Raw genomic sequence first — 11,769 nt, 5'->3', positions numbered from 1 at the left:
CAACGGTAAAGAATCGTTATCCTTTGCCTAGAATCGATGATTTGTTTGATCAGTTGCAGGGTTCGTCAGTATATTCAAAGATTGATTTGAGATCCGGCTATCATCAGCTGAGGGAACGAGATGAGGATGTATCAAAGACTGCTTTCAGAACGAGGTACGGTCATTATGAATTCATTGTTATGTCATTTGGTTTGACCAATGCTCCGGCAGTTTTTATGGGATTAATGAAACGGGTGTTTCAGAAATATTTGGATGACTTTGTCATTATCTTTATTGATGATATTCTGATATACTCGAAAAAGTTATGTGATCATGCCGACCATCTGAGAATCGTTTTGAAAACATTGAGAGAAGAGAAATTATATGCCAAACTGTCAAAATGTGAATTTTGGTTACAAAAAGTCGTTTTTCTTGGGCATATTATTTCAGTAGATGGCATTTCAGTCGATCCGAGTAAGGTTGAGGCAGTGATCAGTTGGCCAAGACCTACATCTGTCCCGAAGATACAAAGTTTTATGGTTTTGACAGGTTATTATCGAAGATTTATCCGAGATTTCTTGAGTATTGCAAAGCCTATTACTCAATTAACACAGAAGAATGCACCGTATATCTGGACAGAAGCATGTGAAGCTAGTTTTATTGAGCTGAAGAAGAGGTTAATGACTGCACCAATCCTGACGATTCCCTCAGGTATTGGTGATTTCACTGTTTACTGTGATGCTTCTCACAGGGTATTGGGATGTATTTTTATGCAACGAGGACATGTTGTTGCTTATGCCTCGAGACATTTGAAGTCGCTTGAGACTAGATACCCAATTCATGATCTTGAATTGGCAGCCATCGTCTTTGCATTAAAGATATGGTGACATTATTTATACGGTGAGAAATTTGAAATATATTTTGACCATAAAATCTTGAAATATCTGTTTTCGCAGTCTGAATTGAACATGAGGCAACGAATATGGCTTGATTTATTGAAATATTTTGATTGCGAAATCAAATACTATCCAGGGAAATCCAATGCAGCGGCTGATGCATTGAGTCGAAAGATATGTTCCTTATCTTTATCTACTATCAGTGTTTCTCATTTCATAGATGATTGTTGTACTTCTGGATTAGTATTCGAAACAGATGTGAAGCCGATTCGTGTTTGTGCAATTCGAGCTGAGCCTGAATTGTTAATTCGAATCAGAAAAGCACATAAAGAGGATCAGAATGTTCAGAAGTCGATTGGGATGGTAAGAGCAGGGCATCGATCCGAATATCGGGTTAGTACTGATGATGTGCTATATTGTAATAACAGAATTGTTGTCCTCGATGTTTCTGATTTGAGACAGGAGATAATGAAAGAAGCCCACAGTAGTAAAATCTGTATTCATCCTGGGGGTAGAAAAATGTACAATGATTTGAAAAATCAGTATTGGTGGAAACAGATGAAGTCTGATGTCACCAAATTTTTATCTCATTGTCTGAATTGCCAGCAAGTGAAAGTAGAAAGAAAGAAACCGGGTGGTTTATTGCATAGCTTTTCTATTCCTGAATGGAAGTGGGATCACATTTCCATGGATTTCATAACGGGATTACCGCGTTCATCCAGAGGTTGCGATGCTATTTGGGTGAATATTGATAGATTGAAGAAATCCGTTTGTTTCATTCCATACAAGATGACGTATCGAAATGATCAGATGGCATACATATACGTCAGGGAAGTGGTAAGATTGCACGGTGTGCCTAAGTCTATTGTATCTGATCGAGATCCTCGATTTACATCTCACTTTTGGCACAGACTGCAACAAGCTCTTGGTACTCGTTTCCATTTGAGTACTGCTTATCATCCTCAGACTGACGGACAGTCAGAACGAACGATACAGACACTTGAGGATATGTTGAGAGCGATAGTGTTAGATTGTATCATTACTTGGCAAGATTTGTTACCACTGCTGGAGTTCTCGTACAATAACAGTTATTAGACGAGTATAGAGATGGCACCATTTGAAGCATTGTATGGGAAGAAGTGTAGATCTCTTTTGTTTTGGGACGATATCTCCAACGTACCTGAATTTGGGCCGGATAAGATTAGGGAAATGACTGAGAAAGTGAAATTGATTCAGAAGCGAATGAAGACGGCACAAGATCGACAAGAGAATTATGCCAATGTTCGACGCAGGCCTTTGTGTTTTGAACAGGGAGACCGAGTTTTCTTTAAGATTTCTCCGTTCAGAGGCACGGTCAGATTTGGCAAGCGAGGGAAGTTGTCTCCACGATTCATAGGTCCTTACGAGATTGTAGAGAAGATAGGAGATCTTGCCTATAGACTTGCATTGCCTACTTTTTTATCTGAAATACATGATGTCTTTTATGTATCTATTTTGAGGAAGTATCAGCCTGACATATCTTTTATACTTCAACCTGATGAAGCTGAACTTGATGAAACTTTGAGCTACTTTGAGCAGCCGATACAGATCCTTGATCACAAATGTGAGACCTTGGTTCTAAACATCTAATCTCGGATTAAACAACAATTAAGCATACAAGATCCAAGATTAAAAGCAATAAATATTTTTTTTTTGAAATAGGGCCTCGCTCGATCGGTAGAATTCAACCGATCGAGCGAACAAGGATTAGAAAACTTACTGCCCGAGGAATTCCGGCACCGCTCAATTGGTAAGATCCAACCGATCGAGCGGACACCCTTTTTTAAAAAACAGAAGACAGCCACAAAGTCCATCGCTCGATCGGTCAAATCTTACCAATGGAGCAATGACAGCACAGGGCTAAAAAAAACACAGCAGAAAACATGCCAACGCTCAAGTCCAATACATCCAAACATAACAAGATTCATAATACATGCAACGACAACATTCAATCTACAACACAAGATAATTCTAGCATTACACAATCTTTTACTAGTAGAACATGTTTTAGTCTAGTTTATTCAATACAAAACATAGCAAGTTCGAATACAATCTTAGTTCAATTACATATTCGACTTCTAAACCACCAAGGCCTCACTCTATCAACTCGACCACCTAGCCATGCGATCTCTGACTCGGTCCTATCCCACCTGTCGCCAAGCACACATACAAATACAAGACAACAACTGGATAATCCGGTGAGAATAACATTCCCATTATAAGCAACATCATGCCATAACAAATAAGCATCTAAAACAAAAAATACATCAATTTCCAGATATTCAAATACTAACCATGCAATTCAGAGAGAAATCAAAAAATGAAATGCATGTCTTTAAAATACGGGATTATCAAGTCTGGATAATCAAAAAGTACTCCGGTTATTCTCTTCTTCTTCGATTGGGATCCGGAGGATAAAATACCACAAACAATCACACCGAACTCCCCTTTCGAGGTGGATGATGTGTACTTCAATCCTGTAGACTCTGAAGCAACTATAGAGAGTTAAGTCGGTCATTTCAGTAATTCGCCTGCCAATGCCCCCAACTATAATTCTCAGAACGTATAATTCAAAATGAAATAAATCATTTGGCTCAATATTAATGCAATGCAAATCATAACTCATTCAACTAAAGTCAAGAAAATCAGTTAACATACAAGTATGTGATTTCTTTGGAATACTCGAAGCAAGTCGGATTCGAGTTAATCGTTCCATTCAAGTCTAAGTTTTCTTATACCTCGTCTCAAGACGTTGATGCTCCAAAACTGGAAACAAAAATAATAATATACTCATTCAATGACTCCCTCAAATATTCTTCAAACGATAAGAAATCGATACTATACCGGTTAATCTTCAGAACGATTCAAATTTGAAATCTCGCAACTCAATGGCCTTCAATATATTGCATGTTTATGTATTTTATACTGAGAATCCTATTCTCATCGGATGTTTGCGGCAATTGTCTTGTTTGTATGTGTGCATGGAGATAGGAAGGGTTGGATCGAGTCAAAGACAATATTGAGAGACGATGATCGAGATAGAAGTGTGGATTTGGGTTTGTAGCTGAAAGTGAGATTTTTGGACATAGAGCAAGTTGTTAGAATCTTGAACTTGGTTGTAACTCTATGAACTTCTTGTGTATTTTATTACTTTTGTTGGATTCTAAACTTCTATGTTATGTATTTAACACTTTTAATCATGTTTAGATCTTGTTCTATGTATATAGATGTGTTTTGGACTTGATTATCAAGGATTTGAAGGGATCAAAGGATCAAAATTATGTTGCAGAAAAACAGGGCCTGTATCTGCCCAGGGCAGCGCCCGATCTGCAGAAAAGAGCAGACCGAGCGCAGCCCCATTTCATCCAACCCGAAGGTTGAAGATTTTGGGGCGCCCGAGAGGAAGAAAAGTGCCGCTCGAGCGCACCTACCTTTTTAAAAAAAAAAAATTTTTCTTGTTTTGTTTTCTTCTAATCCTTGGTCCTTTAATCATGTTTACTTACTCATTGCCCTAAGATTGAGATTAGAAACCCAAGGCCCCACAACAGGATTCAAAACTAGATTTAGAGTTTATATCTGACATGTCAGTGTACATCTTTTGAGATGATCCAGTTAGGGTTGCTCAGCCCTGTTGAGACGTTTTGATGTCGAGTACCCTTGCGGCCGACGGGCTTAGCCAGGTACAGACAACTAGAGGACTCCATGGTCCGCATCCGAGATTTGAGAGTGAGTGGTCGCACACAATGGTTAGCGACCCCGATGTGACGAGCTCATGTCCCAGGCGCCAGTCTGAGCAGTTTGTATATAGTTATCCCAGATATGGATACCCTGTCATTTCAATGCATCATATTTGTATGTTTATCCATATTTGCGTATTTAGCTTAGAGCTCACGTCCAGTCTTTTCCGTATATCGGGAAACCCCATTCGACGGGGCAGGTGTAGATACAGGATTGAGCACCAGGAGCTTGGAGAGGCCAGTAACCCTTGAAGACATCAAGATTAGATGTAGGTTTTATTTAAAGTTTATTCGATTTGGGTTGTATAATCGAATTTGTTTAAACGGTTGTATTCTGCCAGTCTGCTTGTATTTATGTCTTCCGTAGCAATATATTTAATGCATGCATAATTATGCTCTAAACTCTGATTAGGTAGTGGATCTGGGATGGGTCTCTACATCAAGACTCGGCATCATCATCATCATCTCCATGAATAGAAGTCGCAACATCAACAGTATCCTCAGGCGACCATTAGGGAGGATCATGCATCAATATAAGAGTGTGAGATGGAGATAGGGACTTGCAAAGAGGAGCATGCATTGCAATTTTAATCTCTAAGGAAATTCATCTGGGGACAGATAATCAACTCTACTCTGTGATTTTTATTATCTGCCTTGATTTATTATGAGATTTTTGAATATGTCTATGTGTTTAATTATTTCATTATAAAATTATTGGTTTTTTCTAGAAATTGACGGATCTTGATTGGAGTTTCATGTTTTGACTATTATTTTTCCTACTATTATTTATTCTTAACAATTTATTTGTGTATTCTTGTTTTGATTGTCTTTTAATTACTTGATCACTAATTGAATTATTATATTTATTTGAAATTTGACACTCGGGAGAGGATATTTTGAATAGGATCATAGAAAAACACAACCTAGTTGTTGAATCCTGACTTTTGGTGATAACAAAACAATACATCGTTGTTTTAGAACGGCCGCAATTTACTTGTATGCACAGCTAATCTACCAACGTCAAGACACCAGCCGACCAAGAGATATCAACTGGATTAAGCAGTATCAGGTGATCAAACCATGTCAAACGTTACTTGTCAACCGAGCCATACATATCTACCGGCTAAAGATATCTACTGAACTTCGAAGGTGGTCAGCTACACGTTACATTTAGAAGTCACAGATTCCCAGTTCTTGGAAAGTTGACAAGACAACATTAAATGCGAAGGACGAAGCATTTAAGGAGCCGTCTGATAAAGTAAGAAAGCCATAAATAGCATTTAATATGAGCGACACATTGAATAGACAATTAAAGGCGCTCCCAGTACAAGATATTCAGAAGATACTATGAATATATGACATCAGACGCTTTCCTACCGTTGAACAGAAGAGAAAGACGTTGGAGAAAATCGATATAAATATCAGAGCCTCTCTACAAGGAAAGAGAGCCACGATTACAAAGAATTTGCATACTTGAGCTCTTGAATCTACTTTGAATACTCGACCGCTCATTCAACCCTTAGCTAAAAATCATATCCAATCTAGAAGGAGATCTTTCAAGGGTCACTCAAATCTAGCTACCGTTTGAAGAACACTATCTGCTACAAAGGATTTGAGAGTTTAAGTCTTCAAGAAACTTAGACGGTTATCATCACCAACTGAAGAAAAGTCTGATAAGACCTTTAAATCTTATCACTATGAATCTAGGAGTTCCATCTTGGGCATTGGATAAGTCCTTATTTGGATCGGGTGTATTTCAGACGTTGTAATAACCAAAGTCTTCTAGTGAATCCTTCCGAGGTGGAAGAAGGGGTGACGTAGGAGATTGAGCTCCGAACATCTAGAAACATATATGTGTTTATTTACGTTACTGCATTACAATATTCCATTACTATCAACTAGCATATTAAGAACTGTTTACGCACTATCATAAGTAGCTCTTATACTTCTAGCAAGCTAACAAAAAATCGGTTGAGTAAACTAATATCTGCTCAATCACATTGCATTAGAATTAAAGATTATCATAAATGTGTATTCAACCCCCCCATACACACGTATTCGATCCCCAGCAAGTGGTATCAGAGAGGGTTTTTCTATTAGCTACTGATATTCATCATGACTTCTCTAAATAAAATTCCCTTGTTTTCTAAAAAAGATTATGATGACTGGAAAATTCGTATGCAGGCACATAATTCTGCTCGAGATGATGACATGTGGTACGTTATCACTGATGAACCCATGAAGATTTTCAAAATCAACATTTCTGTATCCATTTCAAGTGGCGAGCCGCAGATGGTTGAAAAGCCCAGAGCAGAATGGACTAATGAAGACAAGAAGAAAGCAAATCTCGATAACGTAGCCAATGACATACTATACAAAATGCTCGATAAAAACATGTTCAGCAAGATCAAGACATGTTCAACTGCCAAAGAGATTTGGGATAAACTCACTCAACTGTGAGAAGGAAACGATCAAACAAAGGAAAAAAAAAATCATTGTAGCCATTCAAATGTTTGATAATGCCAAAATGAAATCAGGAGAAACCATGGCTGAGTTTGATGAAAGATTTAGAAATATTATTTGTGAATTGATTGCTCTCGGAAAAATATACACTAACCATGAAATTTCTTTGAAGGTTATGAGAGAACTACCCAGAGAATGGGATGTCAAGACCATAGCCATGAGAGAATCAAAGGATCTAAACAAACTAGAGCTCCATGACTTATTTGCAGATCTTAAAGCATACGAGTTTGAACTCGGAATCAGAACAGAGGAAGAACCATCAGTCTCAAACCCCACCAAGGCATTGCCGTCAACCGTCTCACCTCAACCCACCGAGGAAACATCAACAAAGAAGACAGCTGAGGTGATGAGTGGCGAAGCAATGTCTCTCTTTATCAAAAGGTTTGGAAAATTTATGCGTAATAATAAAACAAAGTTTAAACCTTATTATAAACAAGACCATACAGAGGATGGTCCTGCGTGCTTTAACTGTGGCAAGCAAGGACACTTCATTGCAGATTAGACTAAGCCCAAGAACAAAGAAAGAAAGCATCATTATGAGAAAAAGAAAGTAAAATAAGGAAGAAGAACGTTCCGAAAGAATAAGGAACAAAGAGTGCTAGTTGAAGACAAAGGAAAAAAGCAAATGGGCAGAAACAGAGTCTGAATCATCCGATACAGATAGCTCATCCGAAGAAATCGAGGAAGAGCAAGTTCAATGTCTCATGGCCAACTCTCGACATGAAGAAGAAGACACTGAGGTATTTGACTTTAACTCGTCTGATTTTACACAAGAAGAACTCATTCAAGCACTTAATGAGATGGTCACCGAGTATAAGAAGTTTTCTACATCATTAAAGGAAGCAAAAACATAAAAAAGCATGTCTCATTGATAAGTCAAGAGAATCTAGCTGTTTGCAGCAAAATGAACTTGATGGTCTACGGACTAAGCTAAACCTGTTAGCTGCGGAGAATGATGATATGAAACGAGTATTCCAAGATACTTTGTATGAAAATCAAAAGTTGCTTAAAACAATCAACTTTTGGAATAAAGATTCTACCTTATTGGATAAAATACATGAGAACCAGAAACAAGCAGGTGATAAAAATCGGTCTTGGATATGGATCAAATGAATTTATTATTCCGAAGGAAAATACTCAATCGTATTCTAGTGGGAACGATCCTAATGTAATACGATTTGTTCGATCTAGTATGATATATGAACATGCTGAACCAAATATCTATAATGAACAGTCAAGTCGCTATGATAGCAAAGGTAAGCATAAAGGACTTGGATATGTGGAGCCTAAGATTCCAAGGAAAGGAGAGAAATGGAATAAAACTAGATTGAATGAACAAATAATGGGAAACCAATCTAAGTTCAAGAAGTCGAGGTTTGAACCAAGTCAACCCAAGTACAGGAATTATCAGGTGACACAGAACCGACACTTCAATTGCATGCCTATTAAAAAACGATACAGACTAGATAACAAAGATCAAAAGTTCAAGCAGTACACTGTAAGATCCAGATCACACACAAATACATTTTATACACCTCGACCGACTCACTTTGTAGATGCACTCACTGGTAAAACTATTAGAGTAATTCAAGTGTGGGTCCCGAAAGGTCTAATCTAGTTCAGACCCAAATAGATAAGGGTACCATGGTTATATGTTCTTCTTGCAGGTACTATAGGTGAAATCAGTCGAGAAGAATAGTCCAATGGAAAAGACAACGTGGTTTTTAGATAGCGGATGCTCCAGACACATGACTGGAAACAAAGATCTATTATCTGAAATCATACAATACAAAGGGCCTAAGATTATCTTTGGTGATAGCTCAAAGGGTAGGACTGTGGGTAAGGGTAAGATTACTCATGGTAACATTATTATTAATGACGTATTGCTTGTTGATAACGTATGTTATAATCTGATAAGCATCAATCAACTATGTGATAATGGTTACACTGTTGAATTTCACAAGCATACATGCATGATCAAATCTAAGAATGGTGATATTATGTTAACCGGACTAATGGAACAAAACACTTATAGGCTAAACTGGCAAAGTGACCAATCGTCAGTCCCTACTTGTTTTGTTGCTCAAAATGATAAGCAGTGGTTATGGCATAAACAACTCAATCATTTAAATTTTAAGTCCATTGAACATCTGAGTAAACATGATTTGGTTTTTGGCTTGCCCAAAGGTGATTTCAAAAAGAATAGAGTTTGTTCGGCTTGTGAGCAGGGCAAACAAGTGAGAGCTACTTTTAAAACCAAAAGGTGTATATCTTCTTCTAAATACTTAGACTTGTTACACATGTATCTATTTGGTCCTATACCGGTTAGGAGCTTAGGGGGAATGAGATATGCCTTAGTGATTGTGGACGATTATTCTCGTTTTACTTGGGTAATTTTCTTATCGTCCAAAAATCAAATAGCTACTCACCTGATAAAGATTTTTAAACGTTTGAAAAATGAGAGACGTACTGGGATAGATCGGATCAGGAGTGATAGAGGCACTGAATTTTTAAACAAAACCCTTGAATCCTATCAAGATGACCAGGGAATCAAGCATGAGATATCTGTTGCTTGGACCCCACAGCAAAATGGTGGTGCTGAGAGAAGAAACCGAACACTCAAAGAAGCAGCTAGAAATATGATTGCTGACTCTATTGTATCTCAAAGACTTTGGGCAGAGGCAATTAATACAACATGTTATACTGAAAACAAATCTATGATTAACAAGAAGCACAACAAAACACCATATGAGATATGGAATGGCACAAAACCTGATGTTTATTATTTTAAAGTATTTGGTTGCACTTGTTTCATTCATGATAATGGAAAACATCACTTAACGGCCTTTGATGCTGAAGAAGAAGAAGAAATATTCGTTGGATATTCCTCTGTCAGTAGAGCTTATCGAGTATTCAACAAAAAGTCACTAACAGTAGAGGAATCCATTCATGTTATTTTTGATGAAACTACTATATGCGCATATAATCCCCTAACCTATATCAAAGATATAACAAATAGGCTGGAATCAACTGTTCTAAATGATGAAAGTGACAGTGATGAACTTCCTGTCACAAGAGATGAACCAGTAGAAGAGATCGTTCAACCAAATGAAGGAAGAATAGATCAAGATCATGACGAACAAAGAATCGGTGAAGAAGTTATTGAGCCTGATAACCTAGTCAGGAATGAGAACAACACTCCAACAGGAACAAATCCCCTTGGACCAAATCTTCGATGGACTAAAAATCATCCACCCGAGTTGGTCATCGGTAACACTATTGCCCCTTTTCGTACACGTAATCAAATGATTAATGAACTATTGCATGCAACATTTATTCCACAGCTAGAACCCAAACACATAGATGAAGAATTACAATATGCTAGCTGGATTGAAGCAATGCAAGGGGAGCTAAATCAGTTCACAGGAAACAAAGTTTGGAATCTAGTTCCTTGACCGAAAATTCAAAATATCATAGGCACTAGATGGGTGTTTCGCAAAAAATTAAATGAGGATGGAACGGTGATTAGAAATAAAGCCATATTGGTTGCTCAAGGATTTAGACAAGAGGAGGGTATTGACTTTGACTAATCATTCGCTCCAGTAGCAAGGCTTGAAGCCATCACGATATTTCTCGCCTATGATGCTTACAAAAAATTTAAAGTCTATCAAATATATGTTAAGTCAGCTTTCCTCAATGGGCTACTTCAAGAAGAAGTATATGTTGAGCAACCACCAGGTTTTATCTGTTCCTCAACTCCTAATCATGTTTTTCAACTGGATAAAGATTTTTATGGTTTAAAACAAGCACAACGAGCTTGGTATGACACATTATCACAGTTTCTATTAGATCACAACTTTGTCATAGGAACAGTAGATAAAACTCTCTTTAAATTTGTCAAAGAAGATCATATCTTACTTGTTCAAATCTATGTACATGATATCATATTTGGATCAACTAATCCTCGATTATGCGAGAAATTCTCTAAGTTGATGCAGGAGAAATTTGAGATGAGCATGATGGGAGAATTAAATTTCTTCCTCAGATTACAAGTAAAGCAGCTGGACAATGGCATCTTCATAAATCAGGCTACGTATACCAAGGAACTTATCAAAAAGTTTGGTATGGAGAACTGATCTGCCATCTCCACTCCTATGAGTGCTTCTATCAAGCTTGATAAGGACGAGGCAGGAGCACCAGTTGAGGTAACAATGTATCGAGAGGTTCACTACTTTATCTCACTGCTAGTAGGCCTGATATTATGTTCGATGTATGTCTATGTGCAAGATTTCAAGCAGCACCTAAACAATCTCATTATATTGCTGCCAAAAGGATTATTAAATACCTTATGGGTACTACAAAATGTGGGTCTTTGTTACTCCAAGGACTCAGAATTTCATCTTGTTGGCTATTCACATGCAGATTATGCAGGTTTCAAAATTGACAGAAAAAGTACTAGTGGATCTTTTCAATTTCAGTGAGACAGACTTATTTCATAGTTCAGTAAGAAGCGAACATCAATTGCCACCTCTACCGCTGAAGCATAATATCTAGCAGCTCGCAGTTGTTGTGCTCAAATACTTTGGATACAACAA

Source organism: Henckelia pumila, unplaced genomic scaffold (assembly GCF_033568475.1).
Source record: "Henckelia pumila isolate YLH828 unplaced genomic scaffold, ASM3356847v2 CTG_38, whole genome shotgun sequence".
Taxonomy (NCBI): domain Eukaryota; kingdom Viridiplantae; phylum Streptophyta; class Magnoliopsida; order Lamiales; family Gesneriaceae; genus Henckelia; species Henckelia pumila.
Note: the sequence above shows the minus strand (reverse complement) of the source record.